The following is an 18709-nucleotide window of genomic DNA, read 5'->3' on the forward strand; positions in this document are numbered from 1 at the left end:
GTGACCCACTGCCCGTATCTTATCTGACCCACCTTCTTAAAGTATTCTTCCTACACTCTTAACTTACTCTGCTCTGCCCAAAGACTTTAAGACACAGTAAATAAGCACCTATGTGACTTTCCATTGACTTTTGTTTTTATATCGAGTTAATTATATTTTCTATCCCCTAACCCCACCCCTAAACCTAACCCTCACAGAAAACTTTTTGCATTTTTGCATTTTCAATAAGACATTACTTGGTATGTTTACAAAGCCGTTTTCCTTGGCTTGAGGTATTACCCGATTTTTGTGACCTGCTACATCATTTTGATGATATAAATTTGAGTTCTATGCACTTAAGTAAAAAGGAAAGTTTTCTAATGACATAATTATGTTTCTACTCCAAACCATTGTCAAAATATAATAATTTAAAGGGGTCATGATATAGTATTTTTTAAATAATTTTGACCCAAAACAGTCATAATTTAGTAATTTATGATCATTTTCCACCCTGTCTCTGGCCCTCTGATCGAAATGCTCGGTTTTGGCCTCAGCGTCTCCTTTCAACTTCAACGTAAACAGCCACTGTTATAACTGGCTAAGATCGCGTAGCCCCTCGAATACACAGCCATATCTAAAACTCAACTGGTAGAGAATGAACAAGCTCCACAACATTATAAAATAATATTTCATGGTTAACACATAACTCACATCCAACACATTGCATCCGAAAATATTAAACAGTTCACTGCCAGCACAGCAGCACCATAATTTATCAAACAGTCATGACTTTTGAAATATTTATGAATGGAACTGTTTACTCACCGTTTTGTGATTGGGTCCAGTAGTGTTTTCAACTGCCCCATCCTATAATAACAGTTCCTTTGCAAAGCTTGAATCATATTATGACTGGTTCACAACTAATCCAAGCTGATATGAAACCGCACATACAGTACATAATCCAAAGCACGGTGAAACAAGACACGCACACATACAGTATCATCCTGCACTGATGCGCACATCGATGGAAACGAATCATAATGGTCAAAGAATTCCATCAAGTGCATGTTTACAAACACCAACGATTAAAAATAGTACAGATGGGCACAAGAACGCATTCAGGATGGTTAAAATGGTCAAAGACATCTGTCTATTGCATGTTTATATACTAAAATATTTCAAAATAGCTGAGATGGGCCCCCTTTGGTGTTCAGGAATAGTGAGGCCTCTCTCTGTTTACAAACTAAGGGGCGGGGACCAAGGGTGCGATGATTTAAAGTAGGCATTGATGTTGTTGCTGTAGAGGCGGTCATGAATTAAATGACCCCCTAGTAACGCAGGGAAATCACAGAAGTAGAGAATGAAGTGTTTTTGCAGCTTGGTTTCAATGCTTTTATTACACTGGGGATTAATTTTTGAGTTCTGAAATTTACAGTACGTTTTTAAAGTAGAATGACCTCTTACATGTCAAACTATCAAGGAAAATTGTATTCCTCATGACATGACCCCTTTAAATGTTGGCTGATATAATCATTTAAATGCTTTCCTTTTTACTATAGAGCATAAAATATAAAATGTTTTACTGGATCAAAGTGACTCAAAATGATGGAGCATGTCACATTTGGTCCCAATAATGTAAGCAAAACCTGACCCACCCATCCATACACACACACACACACACACAGACTTCTAATGTTTTTATATAAAGCTCACTATGATTACTATAAACTAACCCTAACCCACCCCTAAACTTAACAGAAAACTTTTTGCATTATTAGAATTTAAAAAATCATGTATGTCCCTGGATGTCCCCAGATTGAATTTTTGTCACATTTAGCCAACATCTTGGGACAATTATGTCCCTAGAAACACCCACACAAACATAACAGCTGCCTCTCTGCCAGTCCTATGACTAAGCTGCTGAGGAAGTGGAAGTGACAGAACATTCCTTTGCCTGGCTCCACACCACATGCCCCAAGCATGACCAAAATGCTACCATGCTACATACTTCTTACAAGAACCCTGTAAAAAGATCAGCTTAGACCAGCAAAGAATATCCATTGTGGACCAGGCTTGTTTATGCTGGTTAAGTGCTGGTCTAGCTGGAGCACCAGGTTGACCAGCATGGTGAAAGAGGTTGACCAAGGTATTCTCCCTGGTTAAGCTAGTTCAAACACCACACCACCAGTACACCTGCATCCACAACACAACCATTGTTGAAAGGTTTATCAAATGACGGTTTACCAACCATGATTATATAAGACACACAGGCATCCAAGACACACATCATATCTTTCATTGGATAGCACAGTAGGGAATGACATGAAAGTACTGGGAGGGTGGGTTTGGTGGTGTTAAAGAACCGAATTTGAATGTTCCCATGAGAGAATTATTGCTCAACATATCATGAGCAAGAGCACTTACTACTGCACAACAGCTCCTAGGAATCTTTCTCCAGCTAAGCACAGGACCCCCCTCCATTCCTGCTGGTTGTCTATTTGCCTGACTCATGGCCCTGAAAGCCGGATCCTCCTCCTCAACTAAAGACATGACATACGACTCTCCATGCACTCTCAGAGAGACCGAGTCATATCTCTCAGTGTATGTGTGTGTCTATGAGTAAGAGCAAAAGGCAGCTGTTCTTTCAATACAAAGATACCAACAGACCCAAAGAACACACTCACAAACAGATACACAGAAGGACTACAACCAGTAAAAAAAGGAGGGAGTGAAGGTTAACGTTGGAGTGGGAGGAGTACGCAGTACTGTTGCACTCCTATTGTCTGACCAATCTGACAACAAAGATGCTTCTATGAGTTTTTCACTCTTTTCTCTAAATATCCACCTCTCTCACTCTTAAGATCTATCTATCTATTTATCCAACCATTCAACTTTCTGACTTCCACTCACATTAAAGTTTTAAAGTCTTGCAAAGTTCATCCGTCTAGGTAACACTGAGTAGACACAAACACACTGAAAGCGTGTGGGAGTTGCAGTTGAGCTCCTACACACACCCCCACACAGACAAAACAGGTGCAGCCCAGTGCAGGTGTTGAGCACGCCTAGGCAAAGCAGCTAGAGAGATAGAGCATGCTTCTCTGTGTAATCAGAGACAGGCAGAAACTAAACGTTTGCAGTATTGTTTCACGCACACGCACTCCAGACACTCCCATGTGCACATATCCAAATTAACCGACAAAAGCCCTCTTTTGTTAATACAGAGGGCAGAGGAAAAACATAAGCCCTAAGGACTAAAGTTCTCTACCCCGCCACCTGCCACAAACACAAAGACAGAGGGGAGTAAGTCCATTAGGGTCGTTTTGCCCCTCTGTCTCCACCCACTAACCCCTGCAACCTACCTAGCTCTGACACATACGGCACACACAAACAAATACAAATATGTACTATCTACTGTATGTGCAGACCTTTTCAACTAAAAGGTAAAACAAAAGTTTGTTATGGCTCATGTCATTTAGTTGAGTTACTTTCATTATAACTCTTGCCAGCCAAACCTGTTAACTGAGTCAATTACAGCCAAGTGATTTTACTGTAAGTTATATCAGGATTCACTGATTAGAGGTGTAAAAACTACAGATATATTATACTGGTAATGCTTTATAATAATTCATTAACATTAGTTAACACAATAGTAAGCATGAACTAACAATGAACAACACTTAATTGTTAGTTCATGATAAATCATGCATTAACTCATGTTAACAAATGTAACTTTAAGTGTTAATATAATATGAAGTCATTAAGTTAAAGTATGGAACTCTATAAAATTTTTACTCACATAAAGTCAAAGCGGGAATTCACTAAGAATGAATTGTGCCAGGTAAAAGCCAGCACGTGCTGTCTGCGTTCATTTAGCAGCTGATTTACGAAAGGAATTATGCAGATCAGGCAACGCTGCAAATGTGCCCATAAAATCGCTGCACATCGCAATCTTTCTGATCTTGGTGACGATTCAGAGTGCTATATAGCGAAGGATGCCGCAGACCAATGTTATCTGACACACCCTGCAGGAACAGTAGGCATTAGTTTCATACATTCTCTTAAACATGCCGAAAGTGCGCTTGTCTACACTGCGCATCTGCATGTATGCCATTTGATTAATTACTGCTGATACGAATGGTTGAAAATGTACACAAACTTCTCTTTTAAATAAAAATCATGCCATGCAATTTTTGTAAATGAAGCGCAATCTATAATAAGCTTAATTTATATAGAAAGGCGGTGTGTTTGGCTGAAAGGAATGACAATGACTTAATTTAAATACTCAAAACGCAGCGCAATTTCAGTGCTGACTGCACCTGGTTAAACTAGATTGCGGGTGGTTATTGAATAAGATGCAGGCTTTTGCGCTGAAATACCACATGCAAAAGTGGCGCAACTGTTCAGTGAATTTGCCCCAAAGTGTCTAGTCAAAAACATACTTGAGTGGCAGCAAAAATTTCCATATTTAATCATACAAACTATTAGAAGATAAAACATAACTATATTTTCTAAGCTTTAGAAATAAGACTCATGAATGTTAATAATAAAAGTTAAATTAAAATGCACGAGTCTTAATGGTTTCTTCATTGTAAAAATTAAATATTTTTTCTATGAGAGGAAAACAGTCAAGATGGCTTTGAAAATATGTAATGAGTATTTTGAACGTTTACATGAAATTGTAAGAAATAAAAAGTATGCGCGCTTCCTTGGAAATTGAGTAAGAGTACAAGTACAGTATTCAGGTTTCAATAGTACTTGAGTAAAATACAAATTCCCCAAAATGACACTTAAGCAAAGAAAAGAAGTATAATTACTCAAGTACTTTCCATCCTCCAAGGTAAACATGTTTGACAATGGCATATAAAGATTAAAATGATATAAAAACAGAACAAAACAACTCCCCGAATAAGAAAAAATCCCTATTGATTCTGCATTTGATGGCCATTTGAAGGACATTGTCCACTTAACAGTCCACTTAAGGTCTCAAAATGACACTGGAGATAAAGTGTGGTGGCTGGATTCATCTCTTCAAGTCCCCAAACAATACACAGTTTCTGCTGACACTGATGTTTGTGATTGTAAAAGCGAATATCTTGGAAAGAAATTCCAGAGCTTGCAACATAACCCAGCCACACTGTCTCTGTCTCTCCTCTCTTTCCCAACATCTCCTAAGATGAAAGCAAAAAGTTTGGAGATTAAATTACATTTTAGAAACATATTTAAAGATTGGACAGGTGAATTAGAACAGTACACTGCATCATTGATGTGTAATTCAATTCCACCTGTACTACTGTAAAAGGCATTTGTCCCATATTATATAGGTGATCTATGGGCATGTTCACACAGCAGCAGAATACTGTCAGTCCTGTATTTGAGTGCTTAATATGGTTATGTTCACACACAGTTCAGTTATTTACGAGAGTGACAACCACATTCTATAATCGAACTGACTGTGTGAACGTAGCCAATTTTTTGCACTATGATAGATGTAGATGGAACACAAATTGTACATATGTAGTACACTCTATTGTAATCACACACTGTGTAAATACACACTGTCATGTGTGTTTAATAAAAGCAATTTTTTGCACCAATCAAATGGAACAAAACCACCTTTCACTGTATGATTTGACATTTCCAACACACAAAGACCCTGTTTACACCTGGTATTAAGATGCGTTTCAGTGATCTGATCACATGTGGTCAGCGCTAAATACAGGTCAAAACGGGGTCTAAAACATTTTGTGATCGGATAACAAAAAACACATACGAATGTGGTCAAAAATGCATGTGACCACATCACATTTGAGGTGTAAATGCTAATCCGTCCTGTATGCATCCCGGCAGCAGTGAAGCACCACCCTTCACCTGTCAATCAACTGCAGCGCTAAAACAAGAGTTTAAACTTTGCTAGTTACGAGCGGCATTAAAAGGAAAAAAACGCCCGATTGGAAAATTTTAAAAAGCGGATACATACACAAGCATGAGAACTTCACGGATCTTTTTCAGTGTGTCTGATATCAACATGCAGTGACACAGATGAGAAGCACAAGCACAAACATCTGAAGGTTATTACAGGAAATCCACTAAAATAACAGATAATTCTGCTTGAAATGTTGCGTTTGTACTTAGATTAAATTTCAGCTGCATCTGGGAAACAGCGCACCATTTTTTCACGCTTTCTTTGTCTTTTCTGACTTTGTTGCACTTTAATGTAATGCAGTAACACAGTGACATAGTGATTGAAGTGTGTTGTCATAAAACAGAGACCATCCCCTCCAAATCCGAACACAAGTGGTCACAGGAGACACATTTAGCGACCAGGTGTAAACAGCGATGTGTCTCGCCTGACCACATGTGATCGGATCACCCGAGACGCATCTTAATACCAGGTGTAAATGGGGTCAATATGTTTTGAGTGGACAGTGGCCATGGCATTCCTTCACCTGTGTCCTGAGAGAAGGCTCTTTCCTGGAATCAGGGAACAGGAATGTAAAACCACACAGAGCTGTTGTATTTCTCACCTGCACCTTAAACAAGTGATGAATAAAATAACTCCAACCCCCCAAAAAAACACCTGGCCCAGCCAACATCACAGTCTGAGACAGTCAAGAGCAAAGGACACTCACAGACACTCAAGATAACACCAACACTCAGACTAAACCCCATGAACCTGTCATTCCCATGTACTGTACTAACATTACATCTGCTAATATAAAGGAAATATGACTCTTTCTTGGTTTTCTTGGTTCCGAACTTGCAGGCGGATTCTGAGCGCTATATAGCTGAGGATGCATCAAACCACTGTTATCTGACACACTTTGGCAGGACTGAACAGCGTCACTGACTACTGTGATTCAGACACCTGAATGCTTGACTACACCATCTGGATATATGCACCTGTGGTTATAACACTCTTTAACATCATTTGATCATTATCTGATATTCAACTGCTGATTTGATCCATAGAAAATGTTTTATCTTTTAAAGGTGCAGTATGTAAGATTCAGAAACCCTTGTTATTAATGACACCTGTGGCCATTAAATGAACTGGAGCCAGCTACCTGTTGCTCATCCTCACGCTCGTGCACACACTCCATAGGGACGTGATTGAGCGAGCATCCAAAACAATGACGTAACGTACAAAGAGACAATGTGATTCACCGGCATCATGCTGACAGATGAGGTAGCATAATTAAAATTACACAGTTATGATTGTTTTACTACAAACTTTGGGACTATATATTATATTAGACTCTCCGTGCTGGAACAGGGCTAAAACAAAGTGTGGATATAGGTCTGACTATGCGAGACTGTAGTTTGAAGTAATCACTTTTCTTTGCATGATACATTGACTGCATTTATACGATAGCCTATGTCGGCGTTAGCTAGCCAGCCAGGTTTATCAATAGCTGTTAGCTAAATCTGGTGGATGATGACCGTAGCTGTTTATAAAATAGACTGTACATTATAAATATATTGACACAATTCAGTATTGATGTGATTCCATCACAGCTGTCATTTTGATATATCGATGCGCTATTGTTTTATAATAATAGAATGCATATATTTTCTGTATAACCATGTTACGTTACACTAATGAATGGGTCTTTTTGCATCATCTTGAACATTGTCTAGCATTCATTTCAAGTGTTATTGTAGTTTACCTTGCTGAATAATTACAAATTAACATTGATTATGACAGTTACTGTGCAGGCAAGATCAAGTTAGATAAAATTACACGGATTAATCCTTATGGCACTATATTTCACATGCTTTGCATTTATGTAAGCTTACCTGTCCAATAAGAAGAATGCCAATTGAATGGAATCAAATGTCCTGCCGATATTCACTCTAGTTTTCGCTCGACTACGATCACGTTCCCGCTTAGCCAGATGGGATTCAGTAGATAATTTTGTATTTTTATTTTTATTTTATTTTTTTTGCTTATTCAGAGTTTGTTTAGGAGTCGGTGTTGTGCTGGGAGCCGGATGTTTGCTGGATTCCATCTCTAAGTTAACATTACCATGTGTTGCAGTTTGTTGTCGCTGCTGAATAGCGGAGGAGAAGCTATTACTGTCTGAGGCAAAGCTCTCGGGAGCGCGCATAAACGTCACATCCTTTGGATTTTCCCGGCAAAAGTGACCCGCTCCCTTCGCATGAAAATCAGTCTACAGGCTTTAATAGGCAACCTAGGAAGTCCGGGAAGGGCTCATTTTTTAATTTGCGTTACAAGCCATTCACACACAGGCGAATATTACATGAAAATTGTTACATATTGCACCTGTAAATAAAAAGAATTTAACAGCATGCTTCTCATCAGCGAAAATAGCACCATGTAAATTGTGCCAGACAATTTTTCTAAATATAGCGCAATCTATAATGAGCCTAATTTACATAGAAAGGAGGCGTGTTTGCATGGAAAGGAATGAAAATCACTTAATTTAAATACTCAAGACGCAGTGCAATTTCAGTGCTGACTGTGCCTGTTTAAACTAGATTGCGAGAGCTAAGTAAATAAGAATCAGGTTTTTGCGCTGAAATACCACGTGCAAAAGTGGCGCAACTTTTAGAGAATTCGCCCCTTAAGTGTTCGTACTGAGTAGAGAATGGCATGGTGCTATTTTCAAAATCATGGGTTTGATTCCCAGGTAACACATGTACCTATAAAATAAGTCGCTTTGGATAAAAGCATCTGCCAAATGCGTAAATGCTAATGGATTAACACTCTCCATGATTCTAAGGCCACTGGGAGTCTAACAAGTGTTGTTTCAATTGGTTTTCAAACTAAAACGATATCCTAAATTTGAAGGAACAATTTGAATTTTTATTAAAGAAATAGCACATTCTGCTTAGTCTTATGAAATGAAATCTTTCATAACAGGAATGGTAAGGAGAAGCCTGCATCATACCAGGAAAAGAGCACATTTTGCATTACACCCAGTAATAAGAGCACTTTCTTTCTCTCTCTTTCTTTCTCTCTCACTCTCTCCTTCTCTCTTTCTAACTATGATCTGACCAAACAGCAGAGCTAGGCTCCTGAGCGGACCTCCATGTCTCAGAGGGAGAGGAGATGGACCATGTTCTAACAATAACAGAGCAAGGCAGTTCTGCCCACCATACAACATCCCACACACACCTTAATAGTAACAAACTATCTATATACCAGATTAAATGGTCACATAAAAATGTAACAAGCCTTTACAAATTTCTGTACTGCACATCAACATCTTCTAAGATTACAAAAGCTGTGATATATTACAGAATTAGACAGTCTGACACACCTTAGTTATGACAATGACAAACCTGAAATCGGGATAGGAGATTTTATGCAAGCAGATATAAGCAAATATTGTTAGTGTAAGGTGTAATGGGCAATTTAACATTTAGTCATTTGCTATCTCCATGTTAGCTCTGCTTTTAACAGTCTCAGGGCATTTTCAGGCCTGAAGACTGTTTGCTTTGTTCTGAAACAGGGACTAAATTGTTACAATTGCATTTTCTCCTTGGTTCGGAACGCTTTCACAAGGCAACATTTCCAAACGGACCAAAATGTGTTTACACAAGTCACATGTGAGTAAACTGTCCACTCATTGGTCAAAGTGCATTGCTTATGTTCTGGGGTTCCGCTTATAGCGGGCGGTCGGTTATCCTTCAAGATGGATGGACAACAGCTCCGCAGGCTTATTGTGGCTTTTTTTCTAATCACCGTTATATTAATTTATCAGTCTGAGCAGGAATCATGGCTTTGTCGGAACAACAATATTGCCCTGCACTTGTTTTGAAGAAGAGCGAACCGGTCCAGAGTTCGTCTGCAGTTGGTCCGAGAACACCTCGTTCAGGTTGTCTCGGACCAATTGTTTTGGTGCGGATCCGAGTGCAATTGTCATGTTCATCTATGTCTAAACTAACCGAACCAAGGGAGAAAATGCACCAGGTTCCAAAACAAATGCTCCAAACGAGCCAGGTGTGAAAACGCCCTCATATTATCCATTTATCAGAAGCCTTGCAGTTCCTTAAACAGTTCTGAAAAGTACTGAAGAGCGAACAATGTAATGACAAATAGCTGAAATACTATACATTGATACATTACACCGAAGTCCAGTTCATTTGGCGAACTCAGCGTGTTTGGAGGCTTCACGCTATTCTCCGTGGCATCCACGTACAACTCACCACACGCCCCACTGAGAGCGAACCACATTATAGCAACCACGAGGAGGTTACCCCATGTGACTCTACCCTCCCTAGCAACCGGGCAAATTTGGTTGCTTAGGAGACCTGGCTGGAGTCACTCAGCATGCCCTGGGAACTAGCGAACTCGAGGTGTGGTAGCCAGCGTCTTTTACCTCTGAGCTACCCAGGCCCCCTCTTTTTTACATTCTTAATAGGGATGGCACCGATCTGATACCTGGATCGGTATCGGGTTCGATACTGACGTTTTTACCCGGATCAGGTATCGGTCCAACGAGCCCGATCCAAATCCGATACCGCATGTTGGTCATTGACGTTACTGTCATGCTCAAATAATTACATAAATAACCTTCAAATCACCATTAAAGTAGTGCATTTTATTCAAGCTCTTACAGTCATCCAAAAGCTTTGTGAATTGCAAAAGTTGTGTTTCATAATAAATATACAGTCAGCATGCACAGCTAAGTAGTCTCTGGCACCACGCTTTACTGAACGAGCACCTTTCTGCTGACACACAGATAAACACGCGTAGAGGCTCGTGATGCGCTGCTCAGCGCAATATGTGGTTGCTCCAAACAAACTCCATCTCAGATGTAGATGATCAATAGTTTGGTCCGCCTATAACATGCATTGAGAATGGCACCGGACAAGCATTTTACCAGATGTTGAATGAGAAGCATATTACACTACTGTAAATTAGCCTACAAACAAATACTCAAACACAGACTTCCTGGAGCGCTCAGCGCCCGACTTTCAAAATAAATGCATTCAGATATTACAACTGGAATTTATCACCAATGATAACATTATTATTATTATTATTATTATTATTATTATTATTATTAGAAATTACAATAAAAACTAATTGGGTTCCAAAAATTACTGTGATTGAAAAGTTGATTGATATAACTAAAATGAAATAAATAAATAACAGTGTGTGAGAGAGAGAGAGAGAGAGAGAGAGAGAGAGAGAGAGAGAGAGAAGAGAGAGATTTGAAACCATTTACATGTCCAGATACAGGTTAAAATGTGTAAAGGGAACTGGCTTCTTTTCTACTGAAGACTTTCACGGGAATTACTGTTATTTTTGCTACTGCATCCTGCAGACTAGTTAACAATAAAGTTTTGCACATGCTTTTTTTTTTTTTTTTTTATATATTTTATAATGAAATAATGTATTGTTAGAGGTTTTTGTTTCTTTACACAAAGAGTACTCCCAATCAGTTCCACACAGTGAATTATAGATGTTCTAAATTCATTAAGAAAAAACAACACTGCTATCAGATCGGTATCGGCCGATACTGATAATTCAGGAATCTGAATCGGAAGAGAAAAAATGGTATCATTCCATCCCTAATTCTTAGTTAAATATTACTATTTATATCTGATTAGCTTGCATCAATTGCATCACATGTTGTATTATTTCGGTTCCAGCATGTAAACCAACTCACTGTTTCACTCCCTCTCAATCAACTGATTTACAGTACAAACACCTTTGCAAATTATTCGACTCTACCAAAAAAAAACACACACACACACACACACACACACACACACACACACACACACAAATTATGTTACCACTGCTTTCAACAGTTTAATAGCATTAATTTATCAGAAGTCTTACAGTTTAGAGCAATTACACACATACACACACAAATACTGCACAGACTACAGATAATTTAGCTTCACTGGAGCTTGAAGTACAACCCCAATTCTGAAAAAGTTGGGACAGTATGAAAAATGCTAATAAAAACAAAAAGGAGCGATTTGAAAATTATATTCACCCTTTGCTATATTTAAAGCTCTACAATTACACATTATATACCCTGTGAATTTCACTGTTTATTTTTTATTTTTTTATTTTTTATGTACAGTAATTTCAAATCAGATGATTGTAACATGCTCCAAAAAAGTTGGGTCTGTCGAGTGTTTACCACTGTGAAACATCACCATTTCTTCTAATAACACATATTAAGCATTTGGGCACTGAAGACACAAGTTTGTTAAGTTCAGAAAGTGGAAGTTTCCCCCATTCATCCATTCCGTAGGAATTGTCTTTAGCTGCACAATTGTACGGGGTCTTTGTTGCCGTATGGTGTGCTTCATAATGCGCCACACATTCTCAATTGGAGGCAGGTCAGGACTGCAGGCAGGCCAATCTAGCACCCACACTCTCTGCTTACACAGCCATTCACTTGTAATGCTGGCAGTATGTGGTTTGAAATTGTCCTGCTGGAAAATGCAGGGACATCCCTGGAAAAGACGTGCTGGATGGCAGTATATGTTGCTCCAAAATTTGTCTGCATTCATGGTGTTCTCACAGATGTGCGAGTAACCCATGCCATGGGCACTGACACACCCCTGGCCCATACAGACACTGGCTTTTGGACCTGACGCTGATAACAGCTTGGATGGCCCTTTTCATCTTTGGCCTGGATAAAATGATAGCATTGTTTTTCAAAAACGTTTTGAAATGTGGACTCTTCGGACCAAAAAACACAGTTCCACTGTTCTACTTTCCATCTAAGATGATACCGAGCCCAGAGAACCAGGAAACACTACAATGAGCATGTCCACAACAGGCCGGCTTGAAAAAACAATGTGAGCGTGATACGAGAGCAGGATGAAGGAAACTGAGGGGCTAAGCCATTCGGAATGGCCACAGAGAAGAGCATAATGATGATGTGCTATGTCCTTGCAGAGCTTATTGATCAGTAGGGTATGACTGGAAGGCCGAGAGACGTGCCTGAGAAATCCGAGCTGGGTACTATAATTGAATCCCTATGAGGCACGGCAAAAATACGATGGACAAAGCATCCACCCTCTGAATACATCTCTCTTTGCATCTCTCTCAATCTTTCTTTATTCTTCTGTTTGTTCAGAATCAGACCTACAGAGTTAAGCAGGCTTTCCTTCAAGACCTCGCTTAGGAGAATGTTGCATGGGCAAACATAAAGAGGACATTTTCCCTCAAACTTCGAAAACACTGAGATCAGATCATAGGCAAGAATTGGTGGGAGAGGGTTTGAAGCACAATGAGTAAGACGTAAGCAGCAGGAAACAATTAGCACACTCACTTTGATGATGTCATTGTCAAGTAATCAGCGAGCAGAGCAGCTTCCATTTGAGAACGTAGGAAACATTAGACTCCTCCGCAGCCCACCGCATTTTTAAGGAAATCGTAGTTCATCATCCTGCCCGTCCCCACAAACCTGCCTCCCAGATCAGAGTTCAGAGCAGCATCATTATGCTTAACCAAAGCATAACTAGCAGGACATTTCTTGAAAAGCACTGAATTAGACAACCTGTCTTGTAGATTCAAGTTACTATACCTTTTTTTTTTCTCCCAATTTGGAATGCCCAATTCCCGATGTGCTTTTAAGACCTCGTGGTCACGTAGTGATTTGCCCCAGTCCAGGTGGTGGAGGACGAATCCCAGTTGCCTCCACATCTGAGACCGTCAACCCGTGCATCTTATCACATGGCTTGTTGAGCACGTTGCCACAGAGAACGAACCACATTATAGCGACCACGAGGAGGTCCCCATGTGACTCTACCCTCCCTAGCAACCAGGCCAATTTGGTTGCTTAGGAGACCTGGCTGGAGTCACTCAGCACACCCTGGGATTCGAACTAGTGAGCTAGCGAACTCCAGGGGTGGTAGCCAGCGTATTTTACCACTGAGCTACCCAGGCCCCCTCAAGTTACTATTTTTACTATGCAGTAAAATGTTTACGCAGCTTGTTGTATGTATCGTGGCAGTTTCCTGGTAAAATAAACACTACTGGCACTACAACAATGATTTTTATTCACTTTCAAACAAATCACGAGTCAAACAGCAGATTATCAGCTCATAAATACTAGGGGTCAACTGATTATCGGCCTGGCCGATAATAATTTTTCGAATTATCTGAATCATTATTTAGTCTGATCTGATTGCCGATAAATTGTAAAATGCGCTCCGTTGGCTCGGATGCCACCACCTCTCTCTGAAAGGTTACTGCTTGTAGTCTGGCTCAATGTCACACCCACAGTATTATCGGATTAGTTATATATCACGAGTAAATGGCCAATCAACACTGTACACCATATTCATGAGGGAGAGGAAAGCAGCAAGTGAAAGATACTGAGAGGACAACTGTTATGATCTGCCCCAGTCTAGGGTTGGGGAGGAGTAACAAAAATAAATAAATAAATAAATAAATAAAGTTGGGTTTTCCCCTTCTCCTGTCCCAGCTCTCAATAAAAGGAAAAGTCAAATTTTAGTTTAGTTAAGTTAATTCAAAGTATTTATTTAATCATAAACAGAAAATGGATGTATCAAAAGACTTCAGTAGGGGGCAATGCCAAAACAACAAATAAAATGTTCAGCTTTTTAAAGGGGAGTCAAACTTACTAGAACAAAAGATAAATAAACAACATAGGTTTTCCCTGACTCCCTCTCTACCAAAAACAAGAGAAAAACAGATGAAACAAAAATGGCACCCACCTCCCTACTACTTCCGTATGTTTAATGCACTATTTACAATATTTATAACAGTTTCAATATATATATATATATATATATATATATATATAAGTATTTAACAACAACAATGAAGGACTGGATCAACCTCAGTCCAACATTAACAACATTTTCCAACTACAAGCAACAAGTAGTCACAGCAGATCTACAGGTCTGACACAGGAGAGGGGAAAAATCCAAGAAAATCAATGAGAGGGCAAGCTGTTTTCAAAGGTAAGAATGCAGATACTGAAGTTGCAATAAACTTCGTTCACTAAGTAGTGGACCACGGTCCGGGTCTGAACCCTGGATTTGTTCCATCCGAACTGCAAGACATCATGACAATGGTTGCCCCATCTCATCGTTTCTACAGTTTAGGTTAGCAGTGCGACAAAACAACGTAGCTGTGTACACCGTACCCTGGGGCATACACTAAAAAAAAAAAAAAAAAAAAAAGAAAAGTTCACTGAATTTAATTAAATTGAGGAAAATATTAAATAAAATGTTTCCACAAAAAAGAATTGGTTTGAACTGACTTGTTCTAGTTCAAGTTGTACAAACTTAAATTCATTTTCTCATAACAATTAGATAACATCTAAATAATTGTCTTAAGTTGGTCCAACAAAATTTATTTTATTAACCATTAGTATATGCCAGTTGAGCAAGTGTAACAACAGTGAAACTGTTGCACTGACAGTTTGATAGCAACTATTTATAGAGCTAAGCAGCATTCAAATCAAACTTCACTGAAAGTAAGAGTCCATCCTCAACCTAAGAGCAAGCGCCAATCTTCACCACAATGGTAACTCAAAAAACTCCAGCCTAACAAACAATCCTTTTAAATGCCAAAATAACACAACATTAAACATAAACAAATCTCTTCCTATTCTTATCTTACTCTAAAATGCATAAAATAACACTTAGTTTTAACATTTGTTCACCCCATCCAGTCCCCTGCAAAGCATGCTGGAAAACGGAAATCCCCTGCCCAGTTTCATCAATGCTACAAAAAGTATTAATGTAGTCCTAACTTTAATTGATTAAGTAAACTTCAGTTTTACAGATTTTATTGTATGGAACGTAATGGAAATCAAGTTAAGACAAAATGTTCTATAATTGTGTTGCTTTAGTTTATTTTAATTAAGTAAACTGAACAATCTGCAAAAATCCGATCTTTCAGCACTATAACCTTGAATATTTTTCTCTAGCACCGAACATGCTTCATTAATGCCCTTTTGCGCTCCACATGCTTTGCCTCTCTCCTAGCATAGTAGAGCTGCAAACGCGGTTATTTTAAGGACACTAGACCACAGCAGAGAAATACAGTGAGCAGCAATATAGATGGACACCAGCACCTTTTGCTAAAATACACTGCAAAAATGAAAATGAAGCAGAAACAATCTTCATGTGTCTGATATGACTCCGACGGTTCAGCTAAGCTTTGTGACAGGACAATTTATCATGGTTCCAGAGCACCTTAAGACTAGAAACCATTTTTTCCCCATCTAAAATTAGCTTTATTAATCAACATGTTTCAAGCCTATTGATAATAAACAGAGATTTTTGTTTACATTTTGTGAAAATTAATCAGAGATAACCATCTCTGGCATGGATGGTAAGAAAGACAAACAAAACTTTCTCTGCTTAGAGAGTTCTCTGCTTATGATGAAAAACATTTCCATTATTTGATAGTCAGCCCATTTAGAGTTAACTATAGCAAACAGCATTTTTAAACTGCACTAAATTTAGATGTACATTGTTTGGTTGTTGTTGTTTTTTTGGTAGATTTGCATTTTAAGAAAAATATAAAAATGGTTCATTAAGACTTTTACACACATTTTCTCTCAGGGGTCACCCCTGAACCCCCATACATTTATCTTTCCTATGTATATATGAACGGTAGAAGATCCCCCATAGTCCACTACTTTGGTTGTCTTTGGGCCAAAATGTCCTAATTCTTGCCCAGTTTTTAAGAGACTTTTTGACTGTTGATTTAAAATTTTCATTTTTAATGCAAATGTATATCAGCCCCAAATATCGGTTATCGGTCTCCTTGATTTCTAATAATCGTTATCGGCCCTGAAAAAAACATATAGGTCGACCCCTAATAAATACTTACTTTTTTCTCCGTTCCTCACACAGTGCTATCTTACAGTAAACACTTTTACTATCGTGCATGACTTCTAAGGAGACAAATGTTAACATTTGAATTACATAACTACATTTTCAACTGATATACCGTTGAAGGACTGGGGTACGAGTCCTGAAAAGCACATCGAGTCGACACATGAGCTGAAAGTGTCATAGAAGCACCACAAAATGATATGGTTGTTTTAGCAATTACATTTTTCATCTCACATTTGCTTTTGTGACACTATTGGTTAGGGTTAGGGTTCAGGTTTAGGGTAGGGAGGTAGGTTTTGTTGATTTGAAACTCAATACAGCATTAACATTAAAAACCCCATCTGACTTTTGCTTTCTATGACACATCAGTTAGGTTTAGATTTAAGGTTTAGGCTAGGTTTTGTTTATTTAAAACTTGATATAGCATTTATCTTTAAACCTTCATCTATTTAGGAGAACATACATTAAACTCGCTTTTAACACCACAAAGTGGACATTTCACCTCTGAACTGCTGTGATACGTGTAATGAACCACATAATGTCATTTTACTAAACGTTTGCCACAGCCATATACATTTAATTTACAGATAAATGAAAGATTTGTTGCAAAAGATGTGCTTTATTTTAGAGAACCTGTTTGTTTCGACCGTTCATTTAAATTCACCAATTTATCACACAGATATGTTCCCAGATATCTGAAATAATCTACATTAATGCGTTGCATTGGAAAGTTCAGTTCTTTTCAGTGAATTAGTTTCTTTCATCAGGGCTTTTAACATTAATATCATGGATATGTTTATGCACTGGGTAGGGTAAGGTGTTACACTATATGGTTAGGTTTAGGGATGGGATTTGGGGTTAAAGTTAAGAAAACCCCGTTCTGGATTAACAAGGAACCAACGCCACATCGGGAACTACAAGGACATGAGGGTAGCATCTCTCATTGGTGGTTGTATAACTCATGAGCACCTTGTACTATTGTGACGAATTCTCATGAGATCAGGTTGACCACCTCATAGTTTCACTCTTTTCAGTTAAGTGATTTATAAAGGCTTTACAAATCAGTTTGACAGAAACATTAAAAAGATCTTGTTCTAAAGAAGAATTAATTCATGAATCGGACATCACTAGACACACATGGAATCTGTGCCCGCAGATATCTATATACAGCTATATAAACTCAATAAAAGTGCAACTCATTTAAGCATATTTAAATGCATTCTGTAGAATTCCACAGATTTTACCCATAATTCAGAAAATGGGGAGGGGGGGAATTACTAAATACCAAATTACCAAAAAATGGCAAACCAGTTTCTAAAGCTCCACCTCAGCTGCACAGCAGAAAGAGAGGAGGAAAAGAGGCCTTCGTCTGCTCCTTGTTTGATTTCCTCAAGTGAGCACCACAAGCTAAGCATGGCTCCATAAGCTCCCTACCCCCCATGTGTTCAGTCTTGGAGTCAACTGTCAAACTGGCGCCATGCAGCTCCACAACGTGTTCTGTGGCACATGACTAGTAATGAATATGGAGATGCGCTTGCTAAGCGAAGCATGGATACACACACATTCATACACACATCAGAAAATGTATTAAAACCAGATATATGCATATTTGGATAGTCACCAGACACGTAAACAAAAGTACACACAAACACAAATAGGGACGCAGAATCGAGCACACACTCACAATGAGTGTGAGTCAGAGTCCGCATCTGTATACTCACACATACATCAGACTTGGAAACACGCTTAATAGTTTTGGAAATGCAAAACTATTAAAACACCAATTCCTGTGGTGAGGCCTCAGACTGCAGTCCCTTTCATAATGGAGTCATTTAGTCAGATTCTTCCAAGTGCTATCTGCCCCCGAGCGAACATTCTTACACATAAAGACATGGCGAAGATTTATAGA

The 18709-nt window shown here is 38.8% G+C and overlaps 1 protein-coding gene across 4 annotated transcripts in view; it reads right to left on the reverse strand.

Moving 5' to 3' along the window:
* LOC127455971 (core-binding factor subunit beta-like) overlaps positions 1 to 18709 on the reverse strand; it is a 63916-nt gene that overhangs the window by 34258 nt on the left and 10949 nt on the right. The gene's annotated exons all lie outside the window — the stretch shown is intronic.

Source organism: Myxocyprinus asiaticus, chromosome 18 (genome assembly GCF_019703515.2).
Source record: "Myxocyprinus asiaticus isolate MX2 ecotype Aquarium Trade chromosome 18, UBuf_Myxa_2, whole genome shotgun sequence".
Taxonomy (NCBI): Eukaryota; Metazoa; Chordata; class Actinopteri; order Cypriniformes; family Catostomidae; genus Myxocyprinus; species Myxocyprinus asiaticus.